We start from the raw sequence: 16488 nt of genomic DNA on the forward strand, positions 1-16488 counted from the left end.
TGGGCAGATATTAAGCCTCTAATCTATCTCATTACCTCCCACCCCTACATCCCATGGCAATGCTGTAATCATTCCTATCTGAACTACACTCACCCCAAATCATATACTTGCTCATGCTTTCCATCTGGGCTCACCGATCCTCAGATCACATGGCTCTTCTTTGCTAACCCATTGCAGTCTCCCCTTCCTTCTTCTGTCTCTCGTCCCTGTCTCTCCCTGTCCTGGGATAATTCTGTCCTCCAAGTCCATGGACCTTAGCTCCGCCCACCTCACTTCTGCCCTGCGCATGTATGTAGGCCTTTTATTTAGCCAATCAGGGATAATTTTAGAGGAAAGGTCACACAGCATTATTTAGGGGACATGATAGTCTGTTTATAAAAGACAGAAAGCAGACCTCAGGGAGCAAAAGAATTAACAATTAATATGAAGTACCAGACCATGTGACAAGGGAGAAATGGTCTTCTCTAGGGATGAGCACAGCATTCAGTGAACATATCTATCTATCTATCTATCTATCTATCTATCTATCTATCTATCTATCTGTCTATCTATCTAGATTTTTGTATAAACACAACAATTAATGAGAAAGAAGGATTTGGAGTGAGGAAATGGAGGGAGGAAATAATTTAACTTTATATCATAATTTCAAAAAATAAAATAATAATTAAAAACAAGAACAAAAATCTTTCACTGATCCATTTGGAGTTTGTATTGGCTATCAAACTAGAGGTTTTCTGTTTTGTTTTGTTGTTAAGCAAAAAAACAAAAACAAAAACAAAACAAAACAAAACAAAAAAAACCCTCACTTTGCATTATTTCCTCTCCTCCAGGTTCCCATCCTTGCAGTGTGCTGTATACTTTCTTTGGTCTTATCTATGTAAATTGACCACCTGGCCTCTCATGCAAATAGCCATGCTTTTAAAAAAGGATAAGAATAGACAGAATGTAATGTTGTCCTAATGCCAAACCCAACTGACTTTTTAGAGCATTTTAAAATAACTAACAATTCCCATGGTTTATTTTTAAATGTTGCCTCAGTAAGGCCCACATCATAATCTAATATTGTTAAGTAGGAATAGAAAACTGTGAGACAAGCAGCCCAGGCTGCAGACCCATAGGTCTCTGTACCAAAGGATGGTGTGAGAAGTAAATGAGACAGGATATTTGAAAGGCCTTTGTTAAAGGAAAAAAAAAAAAATGCCACAAATGTGATGTGCTATTGTCACTGTTGTGTTTATGAATTTTAACTTCCATTAAATCCATTTCCTGCCCTGGCTGGAATTTTCATGCTTACATATGTAGTTACTTTCATTTAATACATTTCTTTCCTAAAAAGGAGGCTAATCATTGATTCTTATTAAAATCATATAAATGTCAACATAAGATTCAGAAGAGGAAATTAGTCCTAATATCTGGAGGTTTCAGCACTCAATCAATTTACATATATTGAGTTAATTTCTCTAAAATATACTGTCCTTACAAGTTCCATATGCACCTGAGTGATGTATTTTACAATTATACTAATTCTGTAGAGCTATTTATTCCTTGAATAAATCATAAGCCAGTCTCTCAGTTCTTCAAGCCTGAAAATTTTCTGCTTTTTTTAAAAAAAACTGTGAATGCTTGAGAATGAAAATCTAGCCAGCTTGTAGAGTATAATATGATGCCCTTCTTTATCAGCAGAACGGTCCGAACTTTTGTGTGTGTGCATGAGTGTATGTGTCTGTATGTGTTCACTAAAGGTCAAAATACAAGAACAAATATAAATAACTCCATGTAAAACCCTACCATGTTGTAGGTGTCATATGAATTTATTCTGCCTGGAGTTTTAATTAATCATATCAAGTAGATTGGGCTTTCAAGCTTGTTTCTGGTAGGGAAACATGCTTCCTTTCAAATTATAAACTATTTCCAGTCCCCAAACCACTGCTAGTTAAATTACTAGAGTAAGATACATTAAAAAAATTGTGATAATTTTTTATTTTTTAATAAATAGAGATAGTGGCTACCAACTATGATTTTTTTCTTTAGGTGTGGCTGAAAGAATACAGGGCCTGAAAAGTTCTTAAGGGAAACTTTGGAGTTGTATGTTCACTTTTAGAAAATGTGGACAGGAAAAGTCTGCTTAAAAAGAAGGAAACAGAATATCCTATAGTCTATATGCCTTAGTGTGTATGTGATTGTGTGTGTGTGTGTGTGTTTGTGTGTGTGTGTGTGTGTGCACGCATATGTGTGTGTGATTATCAAGTATATTCTTTAGACAGTTTCTCTTCTTCATTTAGTGGAGAGAAGTCAATGAGTGCTTCACAGATTTGTGTGCTTGATACTGAAATTACAAAATAATGATGATGACAATGTTTGCCCAACTTTTCATGTTTTAGACAATGATGGTAAAAGCAAAAGATAGAAACTGGTTGGCAGTTTAGGAACATAGGCCTTGAAAATTAGCAATTCAAATTTTTAAAATTTATTTTATTTTTTTATACATTTATACATACATTTATATTATTACACATGTGTAAAATAAACTACATATAGCAGGAAGAACCTATCTTGTTGGATCGAAATTTCTGAATGAATATCTATCATATCTCATCTCTATTAACTTAAAACATCTATAGTTATTTAAAAACATCTTAACCCCTAACCAACTAAGCTTAATTGTAAGACTAAACTATGTGGTCTTCAACCCCATCAGAGACTTGAGAAGTGATAAAACTTAATTACCTGAGTGAACTGGAAGTGCAGTTTAGCAGCTTCCAAAATGAAAAAATGACAGAGACAGTTTGCTGCCTGAACAGTCACCCAACACTCTCTATAATTTTGGAGCATCATCTTCAACCTTCTAGCCCAATATCTATGACAGACATATTTGCAAGACAGGAACTATTGAGGACTTGCTTACCCTGTCTTGGCAGAGTTTGGCTGTCGACTCTGCCTGCATCTAAGCTTGCCCATATTAGGCAGATTTCTGTCTGTGGCAGAAATGAGGACATTTTGCCCAGTGGCTTGTTTGCCATACTTGAAGCCAACTCCATAAGGAGGTTCTTTGATGTTGATCATCTTCTTTGAGGTAGGCTGGGTGTTTCCATGTGTTAACTTGTCTTGTTGTCAAAGAATCTTTAGAATAATAAAGACATCTTTAAATGGCATATTCTGTAGTTCTCTGAGGTTTTTGAAGATGTTATTTAACTACTTTACCTTATATATCTATACAATCATATATATCTGTTCGATCTAGAATATATGTTCTTGTGGCAAAATTAGACTACTTTTTGACATGACCACGATTTGCATCAATATGCAAAATTCTATACCAATGATTTAAAAAAATAACCTTATTTGTGAGTAACAATTAAGGCCTTGAGTTGAGGAGTAGAATCAATAATCTACATTTTGTTCTATCCTCTCTTAATATTTCTATATCCCTCTTTCTTTCTTTTCAGCCCCTATCTTATTACCTATGAAAGTAAGATAAAGGAAAAGAGAGACGTCCCTGTGTCCAACATAGTTTTCTCTTTGTCTAAGACCAATAATAAATTATAACCACCTCCTGATGAAAATAAGTGTCTGTAGCCCAAGACAGCAAACAGAAACCAACCCAACCCCCCCTTAGAGGAACTGGGATATCATTCTCTTAAGGTTTCTTCAGGCTGATTAAGGGAGAATAATACCTTTGAAGCCACCCTGCCCCCAGTAAGGGAAAATGGTTAAGTAAGACAGGGATAGCATTGTGGTTCATTCTCAACATTTTCTAAGTGTTGAGAAATTCCAGGCTTAATAGGAGTCCTGTGTGGGGCAGTCTGAAATGCTGGACCAATTGGGATCAGATGCTTTCTACAACACTGTCCTAGGAGCTGTCCAATTGTGATGGGTGACAGCAACTGAGGCGACTGGGGCTGGAACCTGGAAAATGCAGGACATTATCATGCATCATGCTGAGAGAAATGAATCCTGACAGGTCTGATCCAGAGTCAGTGTTCGATTCTTTTGTTTTGAAACGATTTCTCACAAGCATTATACAGCTCTAACATTATAATTGTATGAGGTGTGTGGGATGCACAGAGAAATTAAGGCTGGTTCTCTGCTCATTGTATGAGCAGAAGTAAGACATCTGCAAATCTTCCTTCATGCCATGTGAAGAATGGCCTCTAATGATAAGTCATAGAGAATAGGTGACCAACATGAGGCCTTGTATATGCATAGACGTTCATGTCTCAGCCATTCTCAGAGCTGTTTCCATGTAGTGGGATTAGCAATATAAATTGCCTGCTTGTTCTGTAGTTTGAATTCTTTACATCCCAATTGCAGCCCCCTTACTCATCATCCCCTGGTCCCATCCCCTCCTTCATCACTTCCTGATCCTATCCCCTCTCTCATCTCTTTTCCTTCCATCCCCTAGTCCTTAGAAAGGGGAGCCCTCCTCCCCTAACCTGACCTCAGTTTATTTAGTATTACATGCAACCCCTTCCTCTGCAAGGCCACCCTACAACTCTCAGCACTGTGCCCAGTATCCAGCTTCGAGTCTCAGTAACTGTCCCTATCCTGAAAACAACCTAGATGTTTTCCTCAACCAAAGAATGGATAAAGAAACTGTGGTACATCTATACAATGGACTACTACTCAGCTATTAAAAACTAGGAAATCTTGAAATTTGCAGGCAAATGGATGGAACTAGAAATGATCATCCTAAGTGAGATATCCCAGACCCAAAAATCAGCTCAAAATTTTGCTGTTGGTCAGAAGTAGGATATATTTTTTATTCTGTCCTAGCTGGAGGCAAGAAATATCAGCAGCATTTGGGGGCTTTGGTTCACAATCTGGATTCTTGTTATCTTTCTCCTTTTATCCCTTTATGTAGCATAGAGCAGTTACCTTGAAATTGCATGTGGCTGAGACCTTAACTTGCAGAAACTTTATTAACATGGACATGGGGCCCCTCAATGTCAACCTTTTCCTTGGGACCTTGCATAGGGACATTGCTTATTTACTAACTCCTTAGCTCTCACCAGTGAGCCCCTTTCTAAAACTCTACTTTCTCTGTTTTCTATGCAATCCATTCTCTTTATTTATTGTCACAGTTTTTGCTAAAATATGTTACTGTAGCAGTTTTAACCAAAGGACCAGCGAATTACTGGCTGGGATGGCTTTAGTGTCCATGAAATTTCTGGAACCCTCATCTCACATTTATGGCCCGCATAAAGTATTAGGGCCTCAATTGCTCTAAAGAAGCCCATTTTTTCCTTTATCTACAGCCCAAATGTCTTATGTACATTAGCTCTTTGAAATCTCAGAATTTGAGGGTGAGTCCAAGATGTTGGCACTGATCACACTCTGATCAGCAGGATAGCAGTGAGTGCACAGAGACAGAAGGACCAAACTGGGTTCCAAAACAGCAGTGCTGGTGTTTCCCAGGTCAGGGGGAAACACAAAGTGTGGAACACAGGTGGACCTGGGCTTGGGTCACTAGCTAATCCACAGAAAAGTCCCTGGGTCCCTGCAGGTGTGCAGATGATCTCCAGAGTCTATCTACAAGCCAGTGCACAATGCACTACACTCAGTGTTTCATTCAGACTGAATTGTGGGACACAAAATGCCGGTGTCTGGGTTTTGCCCAAAGCAGACCTAATTGTTTGGAAAACAAGTAGATCTGTTCTCAGGTTGCCTAGCCAATGTACAAAAAGTTCCTGGGTCCATGCAGGCACAGTTGTGGTCTCCAGTATCTAGCCATACACCTGCCTATGCACAACACACAGTACTCAGTCTCTCAGACTGAGCTGCAGACGACAAAACAATAGTGGCCGAGTCCTCCTGTCGAGAGGAGATGCCACAGTGTGGAACACAGGTAGATCTGACATCAGATCACCAACTTGTTCATTGAAAGTTTCTGGGCCTGATCACTGGTCATTCAGCTGATCTACAGAAGGGTTCCCTGGTCTCCACAGGCACTGGGTTTCAGCCTATAACCACTCACCTACAAGCTGCTCTCAATGGCCAGTGAAGGGCACCAGAAGCTAACACCCAACACCAGAGACAGGCAGCTAGCTAAAGGCTAGCATATAAACACAAACAACAAAAGCCAAAGGAATATGGCAACTCTGGATCTCAATTATCCAAAAGCAATCAGCCATGGACAGTCTAATGCAACTGAAACACAAGAAAATGACCTCAAGTCTATCCTTATGAAGGTGATAATGGAGGACATTAATAAAATACATAAAGAAACACAGCTGAATGACCTGTGAGGTGGGCAGGGCTCCATTCCTAAAATGCCTGCCACATAAACATGATAACTTAAGTATGATCCTCAGAGCCCATGAAAAATAGCTATGTGTGGTTAAACTTGTAATTCCTGCATCCATGAAGCCAAGGCAGGGCCAATGGGATCCCCCAGGGTTACTGGAGAGTCATCCTTCATTACTAGATGAGCTTAAGGACAATGAAAGACTCTTGTCTTGAGAGAGAGAGAGAGAGAGAGAGAGAGAGAGAGAGAGAGAGAGAGAGAGAGAGAGAGAGAGAACACCCAAGACTGATTTCCAGCTTCCAAATGTGCAAGCTTGCAGAGAATAACTGAATCACATTGATGTTGTCATAAGTACTAATTAACCATGTGAAATTGAGTTTTATTTTACAAGCCTATTTTAGTCTATACACTAATACTTATGGATATATATATATATATATATATATATATATATATATATATATATCAAGGTTTATGAATCATATTGAAAGCATTGATATGTAAGTGCTGTTATGGCAAAGTAGTATTTCAGAAACATAACTGATACCACACCTAATAATCCTTAATTTAAATGTTATCCATTGTGATAACATATATATGCGTGTATTTGGCAGGCAAATAAGAAATAAAATATTCTTACAGTGTTGAAGTTAAATTAACATGAGCATTTTCATGGGAATATATGTAAGGATACTTACTTTTGTCATCATACTATTTCAAATTTATAAAGCATTTCAATCATAACCATAAAATTAGTATTATAAAAGTTGCCTGATATAAAACAAAAGTCAGCTGAATAGTCTTATGTGGATGCTTGTCCACAGCAACACTGGAAGTTGGAATTCTTATGCTTATGATTTTCCCACTATAAACTTTAAATAACTCCATATAAGTTAATCATACAATATTTAAAAAATATATCACCATTAGTTTTATGCTTATATGCAATTTGCTGTAACTTGAAAAATAGATTTTATGCTTATGAGATTAGTCCTCCAAACAACAGTTCCTAAGTCTATTGTTCTTTTGGAGATTCACACTAAAAAGTTGTTAAACTCAAAAAGGACAGTGAACATCTAAACAGGCTACTATCGTGGGAAGAATTAAAAATATCGTGTATTATAAATGATTTATGGCTTATGTTAAAGCATACTGGGATTTAATTACTCATTTTATATTACTTCATATCTTTAACATAGGTATATAGAGAGAACAATTTAAATGATCATATATTTGTGGAACCATATCCTGCCTGTAAATACAACCCCTTGTACTTTTGAAGATTTACAGATGATTTGTTATAGACACATATTTTGCACAGCTCATTTGGCAAACTGACAAATACCAAGAGTGACAATATTAGCTCTGCAAATATTTTCCTAAACAATTGATACTGTTATTTTGTATTCTCATATTTTAATTGAAAATATTTATATCCCAAATAACAGTCATGAAATGAGGGCATGCCTATTTCAATCAAGTTACAAATTAACTAAATATGCATATAATTTTTTTCTCAGCTGAAGGGTAGATAATGAGAGCCATGCCCTTGAATATTGTTTCTGTTTAGTCAAGAGGAAATTTGTTTCTTGGAAAATAAATACATAAATGAGCAATAAAAACCAGAAGTCACTTTAATGACTTTTTTTCTATTCTGGATTTACCCTTAACCCCAAGCTTGTTATCTGAAATATCTTTAGTTAAAAAATTCTGAGAACCACTTCTCATAACTGGATATGGGGGAGGGAGGAAAGGTGGGCCTGGGAGTTGAGGTGGGATGGGGCTAAGACCAGGGTGTAAAGTGAATAAATAAATAAATGAAAATGTTGACACCTACCAAGTATCACCAAATGCCCTAAGACTTTGATTATATTTGTAAGTTAATATTTACCCTGACACCATTTTATAAATTCTATTAGAAAAAAATATTAGTACTATTCCAGGCACAGGAGATATTTCAGTCATACCATAGTGAGTAACACGTGTTTTGTGTGATTGTATTGGCCTCCATTATCTTTATGTATTCTTGTATAGAGATGAACTAAGGTTTAAGGAGGCACTTATCAGGTAACAGGTTCATGGTTGTCAAAGCAGAGGACGTAGCTGAAGATTCCCAAGCTTAGGGAAACCTAGCATATTACATGGATCTGATTTTTATCCGGTAGAAAATATTATATTATATAGAGGGTTCGTTTATGTCAGGGAAGACTCAGTATTGATGTTTACCCAGGCTGCTCACACATATCCTTGAATAGTACCTCAAACAAAATGTGAGGTGTCCATGGACAGTTACCTCTGAAAAATTTAATATTTTCTTACTTTCAAGAACAAAACAGTCTGGACAATTTGATGGATAGAAGCTAAAACAAAACATTGCAGTCTCTTGCTCTCTCAGACAGCTCTTATTTAGTTACAGCTGCTTTAGCAAAGAGTCCAAATAGAAGTGTCTACATGGTCTGCTTACCTCAAACTTGACCCAGTGAATTATTGGGGCACGTCTCAGGAAGCTAGATTGCTTCTCTTTAAGTTTTGTATTGGATCTTCTAATTTCTTGAGTTCTTTATATATTTTGGATATTAGCTCTTTGTCAGATGTAGGGTTGGTGAAGATCTTTTTGCAGTCTGTAAGCTGTCACTTTGTTCTGTTGACAGTGTCTCCTGCCTTATAGAAGCTTCTTAGCCTCATGAGGTCCCATTTATTAATTGTTGACCTTAGAGCCTGGGCTGTTGGTGTTCTGTTCAGGAAGTTGTTTCCTGTGCCAATGAGTTCAAGGCTCTTCCCCACTTTTTTTCCTAACAGAATTAGTGTATCTCGTTTTATGTTGAGGTCTTTAATCCACTTGGATTTGAGTTTTGTGCATGGTGATAAATTTGGGTCTGCTTGCATTTTTCTACATGTAGACATCCAGTTCCACCAGCACCATTTTTTGAAGATGCTATCCCTTTTCTATTGTATGGATTTGGCTTCTTTGTCAAAAATCAAGTATCCATAGGTGTGTGCATTTTTTTCTGGGTCTTCGATTCAATTCCATTTATCAACCAGCTTATTTCTATGGCAGTAGCATGCTGCTTTAATTACTGTTGCTCTATAGTACAACTTGAGGTCAGGGATGGAGAGGCCCTTAAAGATCTTTTATTGTGCTGGATTGTTTTAACTATTATGTTTTTTTCCATATGAAGTTTAGAATTGATCTTTCAAAGTCTGTAAAAATTGTGTAGGTATTTTGATAGGAATTGCACTGAGTCAGTAAATTACTTTTGGTAAGATGGCCACTTTTACTTTGTTGTTTCTCCCGATCCATGAACAAGGTTTTCTAATTTGCTTGCAATATTAAACCAGGGCAGAGGCTATGTCAGAGACTTTCCAGTATCCACTCTGTTCTATGAAGAAGTCAGGGGAAGTTTTCTTCCTCATATCAACCATGGCCAGTGATTTTGGCCTGATCTGAATGCCATCCTGGGTTAAGATAAATCATTAAACACTAGACAATTTCTTATGATGGCTACTAAGACCTCATGCTTTTTTGGAGGAAGCTATGTTGATGCCTACTTCCCACCCAAGGGAGACCTGATAGTGCTCTCTTTAAAGGAAGACTGACCACACTATCCATTCCAGAGAAGTGGCTGAAAGAAATGGTCCCAACCACTGATCAAATGACTTTTCTAAGGTGTACAGAGAATAAAAGGTAGAATAAAGAGGCAAGCTTGAAAGAACATGTATTGAGTTAATTTTTGAGTAAAAAAGAAAAGAAGTAAAGTCAGAGACTTAGGAGTAGTAAGAAGTTTAGAATTCCCATTTCATATCTTAAGTATCAACCAATTGTTGCATAATTTTAAGGATAAATTATCAAAATTGTCCAAACTCATGTGGTCTTAACAAGGAGGTTTGGCTTTTTCTCTCGGTGTCTGAGAAGAACTTCTCAAACCCTTGGTATGCCAAGCCTAACAAAAATATATTTATTTACTTGGGGGCTTTGAGATACAGTAAAATTATTATAGTCCTGGCGGATCATGCAGTGTGAGTATTGATGAGTGGCTGGTGACAAGGTCTGCTAATGGGTGGCTGTATTAATTAGACTTTTATCACTATGACTGAAATATGTAATGTAAATACTTTAAAGGAGGAAACTTTATTTTCACTCATGGATTAAGTTCAATCAATGTGAGTGAGGCACAAAGGCAGAAGAGGTCCTTAGCTGATGGGAGGGTGCCACCTACACTTGGTGTGACTTTCCTCACTTCTCGTTGTTGACTATACAAGTCCCTTCCAATGTAGTCAGGTGCATGTCAAATCATGCACAAGCATAAGTAGGAAACTCTCCCCCAAACTTAACTTTGAACATTTGGTCTGTTGTGCATACAGCCAAAACGATTTGAGGCCAAATCATCCTTTTGGTATCGTGCACAGACATAAGGAGAGCATTGTTGAATAGATTCCATCTTATGGTTAATCTTCTCTGGAGGTATTCTGACAGATGCAATCAGAGATATACCTTATGATTTTCTAGGAGATTCTAAATACGGTCAAATTGATAACTGAATTAACTCTAACAGTGATCAATTATATTTATGAAATCAAGTCATAATAAAATTTGAACAATCAAAAAACATTGAGCTTTCTTGGTTGATAGTATATCATATACATTATAACATAACTCTAGGAAAACTATGTCATCCATTAACCTGTGGGGGAAAGACTAAGACAAGTTCCATTTGTTGGCCTTTGCCCCATCCAATATTTCCTTGCTTAATTTAATAATTATTTGTATTAACTATTAAGTCTTTTATTATCTATATATTAAATTCATAAGGAAAGCAGAAACAACATTAATTTATTATTTTATACATGTTGTAATGTTTAAATTATGAAAACCAGTATGCTAACCTGCTGATTTTACATATTATTAAATTGTCTGTAACCTAAAAATGTGGAAGACACTGTTAACTCATGGGTGAAGTTGGGTATAGAATGCAGTCTGAGGAGTTAACTGAAGCAGCACTTTGTGCCTTTCTCACATGAAACTTGATCTTAAGCCAAATGTAGTAGTACATGCCGGAAATCCCAGCACTTTGAAGACTGAAGCAGGAAGAACACTTTGAGTTCAAGAGTAGCTTGAGCTGCAGAGGCCAGTTTTGGCTGTGCTGTGAGGACCTTTCTTTTTTCTTTTTTCTTTAAATAATTTATTCAGATTACATCTTAATTGTTATCCCCTCACTTGTATCTTCCCATTGTCCCTCCCTCCCTCTTTCACTCTATTCCCTTCCCCTAGGCCTGTGACAAGCCCCACCATATGATTACAGCCTATCGGATCTCATCTGGGTAGCCTGCTTACCATTACTCTGAGTGCCACCAGGCCTCTCCACCAAGGGGAAATGGTCAAATAGGGGGCACTAGAGTTCATGTCAGAGTCAGTCCGCACTCTCCACACAACTGTGGAGAATGCACTGTCCATTGGGTAGATATGAATAGGGGGTCTAGGTTTGCTGCATTCATTGTCTTTGGTTGGTACAGTAGTTTGTGCAGGCCCCCTTGAGTCCAGATCCACTAGCCTTGATGGTTTTCTTTAGGGTTCTAAGACGCTCTGGGTCCTTCTATTTCTTCATTCTCTTTTATCTCTCTCACTTGGAGTCCCAATAGGAAGTCCTAGCATCTGTCCCAATCCACTGCTGAGTGAAGACTCTTAGAGGACATCCATGTTGGCCTAGTGTCCAATTATAAGTGAGTATATACCATGTGTATCTATTTAAGTCTGGGTTAATTCACTCAGGACAAGGACCTTTCTTAAACAAACAAACATAGTTGAGCTTTGGTCAGAGTGAGCGAGATACCTGACGTGCATCAGTAACTTTTGCACAGGAAATAGTCTTTGACATTGTATAAAATATCTGAGGAATAATACATATTTATCATGTTGAACTTTATGGAACAGGAAAGAAATTGTGGCAATTGGGTAGTATACTCTCATTCAGTCGTGTCAGAGAATGGACCTTTACTATGGGAATCTCTTTGAGAGACCAAGAAATCTTATAAACAGCTAAGACAGGCAAGAAGAGGGACTAATAGCAAGTAACCTGGGATTCCATTTGGTTTGGGCTATTCTCACACCCCTCTCCAAACACTTAGCAGAAATATAAGACTCCCATTTCCAAAGAACACTCCTCTCTGAACAATGATATTTCACCAGTCCTTGGCAACCGTAACATGAAATCTACTCAACAACTCTTTATGTCCATGCATATAAGATCAAAACAGATGATTTGGCTTCAATTGGTTTTGGCTGTATGCATAATAAACCAAACATTGTCTTCAAAATAAAGTTTTAGGGTGAATATCCTACATATGCTTATACATAATTGGACAAGCACCTGACTATGACTAAAATCAGATACATTGTAGGAAGGGACATGTAAGGTAGAAAATGGTCATACAATTATATGTCAATCAAAATAGAGAACCACTCCAACTATATCCCCTTGAAATCAAACTTCTTATTCACTTGAACTTCCTAAAAGGAGTCTCAAAGTATCTTCATTCATGTGGCCTCTGTCTTCTTAAAGTGTAACCTGACCTATCATTTCACTTAAAAAACATATCTTTGCTACTTTTGAAAATCTATATAAGCCTTTATTTTAGTTCTTTGCATGAGAATCTAACATCCTAGAAACACCCAGGCAAGACCTTGACTGTAGGTAACATAGCTGCAGCTGCTATCTTCCCTTAACTTACAGTCTGAAGACAAGATTCATTATATATTTATACATACATATATATATATATATGTGTGTGTGTGTGTGTGTGTGTGAGAGAGAGAGAGAGGGGGAGAGAGAGAGAGAGAGAGAGAGAGAGAGAGAGAGAGAGAGAGAGAGAGAGAGAGAGAGAGAGAAGAAAATCCCCAGAGCCTCTGCAAGAGCCACAGGCACTATTAACCACCAAACCATATTTCCAATCACCTAGTAGCTTTAAGATGTGGTGACCTAAATATGTTACCCGTAGTTTCCCAAATTGGCAACAGGCAGCAGCAAAGTAAGGAGAGCTAGAATTAGGAACAGCAAGGTTCATCAAGAGCTGCAAGAGAAGCTAAGATTAAGAGAAAGGTTTTCAAATATGGGGCACCAGAGTTCGTGTGAAAATCAGTTCCCACTCTCCACTCAACTGTAGAGAATGTCCTGTCCATTGGCTAGATCTGGGTAGGGGTTCAAAGTTTACTGTACGTATTGTCCTTGGTTGGTGCCATAGTTTGAGCAGGACCCCTGGGTCCAGATCTGCCCATCATAATGTTCTTCTTGAAGGTTTTTCTAGAACCCTCTGGATCCTTCTATTTCCCCATTCTCCCATGCTTCTCTCAAGAAGAGACTTGATACCCTATGAGCATATACAGGTGGAGAAGGTCCCCTTTAGTCACAGTCATAGGGGAGGAGAGGAGGGAGGAATGGGAGAATAGAAAGGATGGGATAACAATTGAGATGTAATATGAATAAATTAATAAAATAGTTTTTAAAAAGAGAAGGGTTTTCAGTTCCTTTAACTGGACACAGTGGCCAGGCTCATCTTTTGAAATTTCTATCACTGTTACTGGGGTGATTCCTATTAGAAGCCCAATAAGTATTGTTTGCTACAGCTTAGCTGAAGCAGATATTTTGCCAGAAATGTCTGCCTGACTTTACATGGCCCCTTTTTTCCCTGCCTCTTTAAAGATCCTTAGCATTACTGAGCTGAGGGCAACCAAACCATCTACAGAACATTGTAAAGGAGCACAAACAATTTTTTTTTGCTTATAGGAAAACACTATATTTTCTATACTGAAAATAAAAAAGTTGCCTTCTACTCTGAGAGAGACATAATTCCAATGGTGTTCTCTCTGCAAATATACTTCAAAAATTAGGTGGGCAAATTAGGTCAATGTGGGCTCTTGCAAGATGCACAGAATTGCTAAAGATTTGCAGAATATTGTCTTCAAAGAGCCATTTCTTAAAATTAATGACAATTTATTTTTGGTCCTTACTGTGTTGTAATTCTCTTAAAATCCCCACAAACCAAACAAACCATGAGTTATAATGGAACCTCAATTTGTAAAGAAGCAAAAAGCTGAAGAGCCTCCAATGGCGAATACACAAGTGTTTGTATAGTTTGGATGTCATTTGAATGTTCTTCTAAAGATACATAAGTTAAACATTTTAAATCCTTATTATAAACAATTAAGAGACTGCGAACTTTAGCAGGTTGTGTTTTTTTTTCAAAATGGGGACTTTGATAGCGATTAGAAGAAGGTAGGATCTCCAACAGGGATCCTTCAGGATTGAATCGGGGCAATTACATATGACGAGCAAGAGGGACCAGAAATTCACATATGCCTATTTCCTGTTTTTTTGCCAAGTGACCCCTGTGTTGCCCTGGCTCCTCCAATACGATCTGACCAGATGCAGGCCTCCAACCTAAACCCGTCTAGAGCCATGCATCAAAACAAACCCTGTTTTCATTTAAGTTGCTCAGGCTTGTGGCATTGTATTAATGGCAACAGAAAATGCTATGGCAACTATGAAGGAAGAAATCATCAGCAACTTAAGGCTGCAAGTATTCAGCATTTTCTCATATATTAATAGTGTAGAATTTGTCAATATGTACTGTATATTTATTAATCATCACAGTACAGTAAGTGCCAGTATAGGCCTTTGTATCTAAAGTCTGGGAGCAGGCATGTATGGAAAGAAGACTATTGTACAAAGAACACAGATCTCTAGTGTTTCAGAAAAGGGGAGAGCCCTACAAGAAAATCAGAAGCAGACAAAGATAGTGGGTGGGTTTTTTTTTCTTGAAAAAATGTTTTTCACAGGCAATATAATTAGAAGGGCAAAGGAATTCTATGGATGGAACGATGTAAGGACAAACACTGAGAGCATTTCTAGGAATATTTGGTAGCTCCCCTGAAATGAGGCATGGGTGAGAGACAAGCATGGGAGGAATGGCTGGATGTCAAGTGGAACTGGTCAGGGAGTAAGTGTTACTGTAAAACATTTACCTTTAGTTTATAGTATTAAGAAAACAAAGACTGAAGATTTGTGGATAAAATATACCGTGATCAAAATTCATGTGATAAGAAAGCCTTGACCATCATGAACATAAATCTACCTCTTTAAAGAGACAAGTAAAGGGTGAATATGACTGACTGCACTTGTGAAATTTGCGAGAGGTTGTGTTCAAAGTAACAGGAAGGACTAGAATGCGTTAGAGAGTGTGGAGGTCACTCTTTGGAAATAGAAAAGTCTGTGGACAACACAAAGAAGGAAAAAATTGCAAGGACAACTGTATTTTGACACTTGTTTATTGGAAAATAGCCAAGCAATTTCATTTTGACAATGATGTAACTTTGAGAGTGGCAAAAATTTATTCAGCACTGCATCTAAGAACAAGCTCATTAATTATTGCAAGATAGAGGATATACTTGGCTAGATTTATGACCTTCCATCTCCCCTTGTACTGTGTACAGTTGTAGAGATTATATACATCAATTGGATTACCCTAAAATGTTCTCTGTACACTGTGATATACATTTGTAAGATAATCTGTAGAATGAAATTAGTCTTCAAAACATCTTTTCCTGACTTTAATTAGTGAGTCTCCAACTTATTTATTTGAATCAATTACAAATACTATAATATGATTTGCTATAATTTCTAACATTTTAAAAACATGGAGTCAACATTAAAAGCTTCACTAAAACCATCCCTTTCGTGATAAAATGTAAAACTAAATATTTTTTCTTTTGAATAATCATGATGACTATAGCTTTGATGATTTTAAAATGAAATGTCTTTATTTATATGCTTAGAGTCTATTAAAATTTCTGTTATAGGTTAAGTGAGGTACATATTAAAAAACACTTTCTTTGTAGTGAAATCAGGGACTTCATGCAGAGACAAAAATACAAAGGATCCTTGCAAATAATTAAACATCCTAATTCTAGAGACGGTATGATTAATGCATTGGAAGGCAAAGCACCTTGGAGTCTTGGAATGTGGCAGTGTGATAATGCCAAAGCTGATCTTTCATTGTTCTAGCTGAAGATTAATTATCTCCCTTCCTCCTATAATATCCGTTTAGTGCTTTATAAATTGGATCCAGCTATTAGCACTATTCATTTATTTCCTGTGAAGTTGGTCTAAGCTTTATCTACTTGAGGGTTAGATTTAATATTACTTTTCATTTCCTCCCTAGCTAAACACTTCATGTTCTTTAAATAGCTTTAT

This window comes from Acomys russatus, chromosome 8, assembly GCF_903995435.1.
Source record: "Acomys russatus chromosome 8, mAcoRus1.1, whole genome shotgun sequence".
Classification (NCBI taxonomy): domain Eukaryota; kingdom Metazoa; phylum Chordata; class Mammalia; order Rodentia; family Muridae; genus Acomys; species Acomys russatus.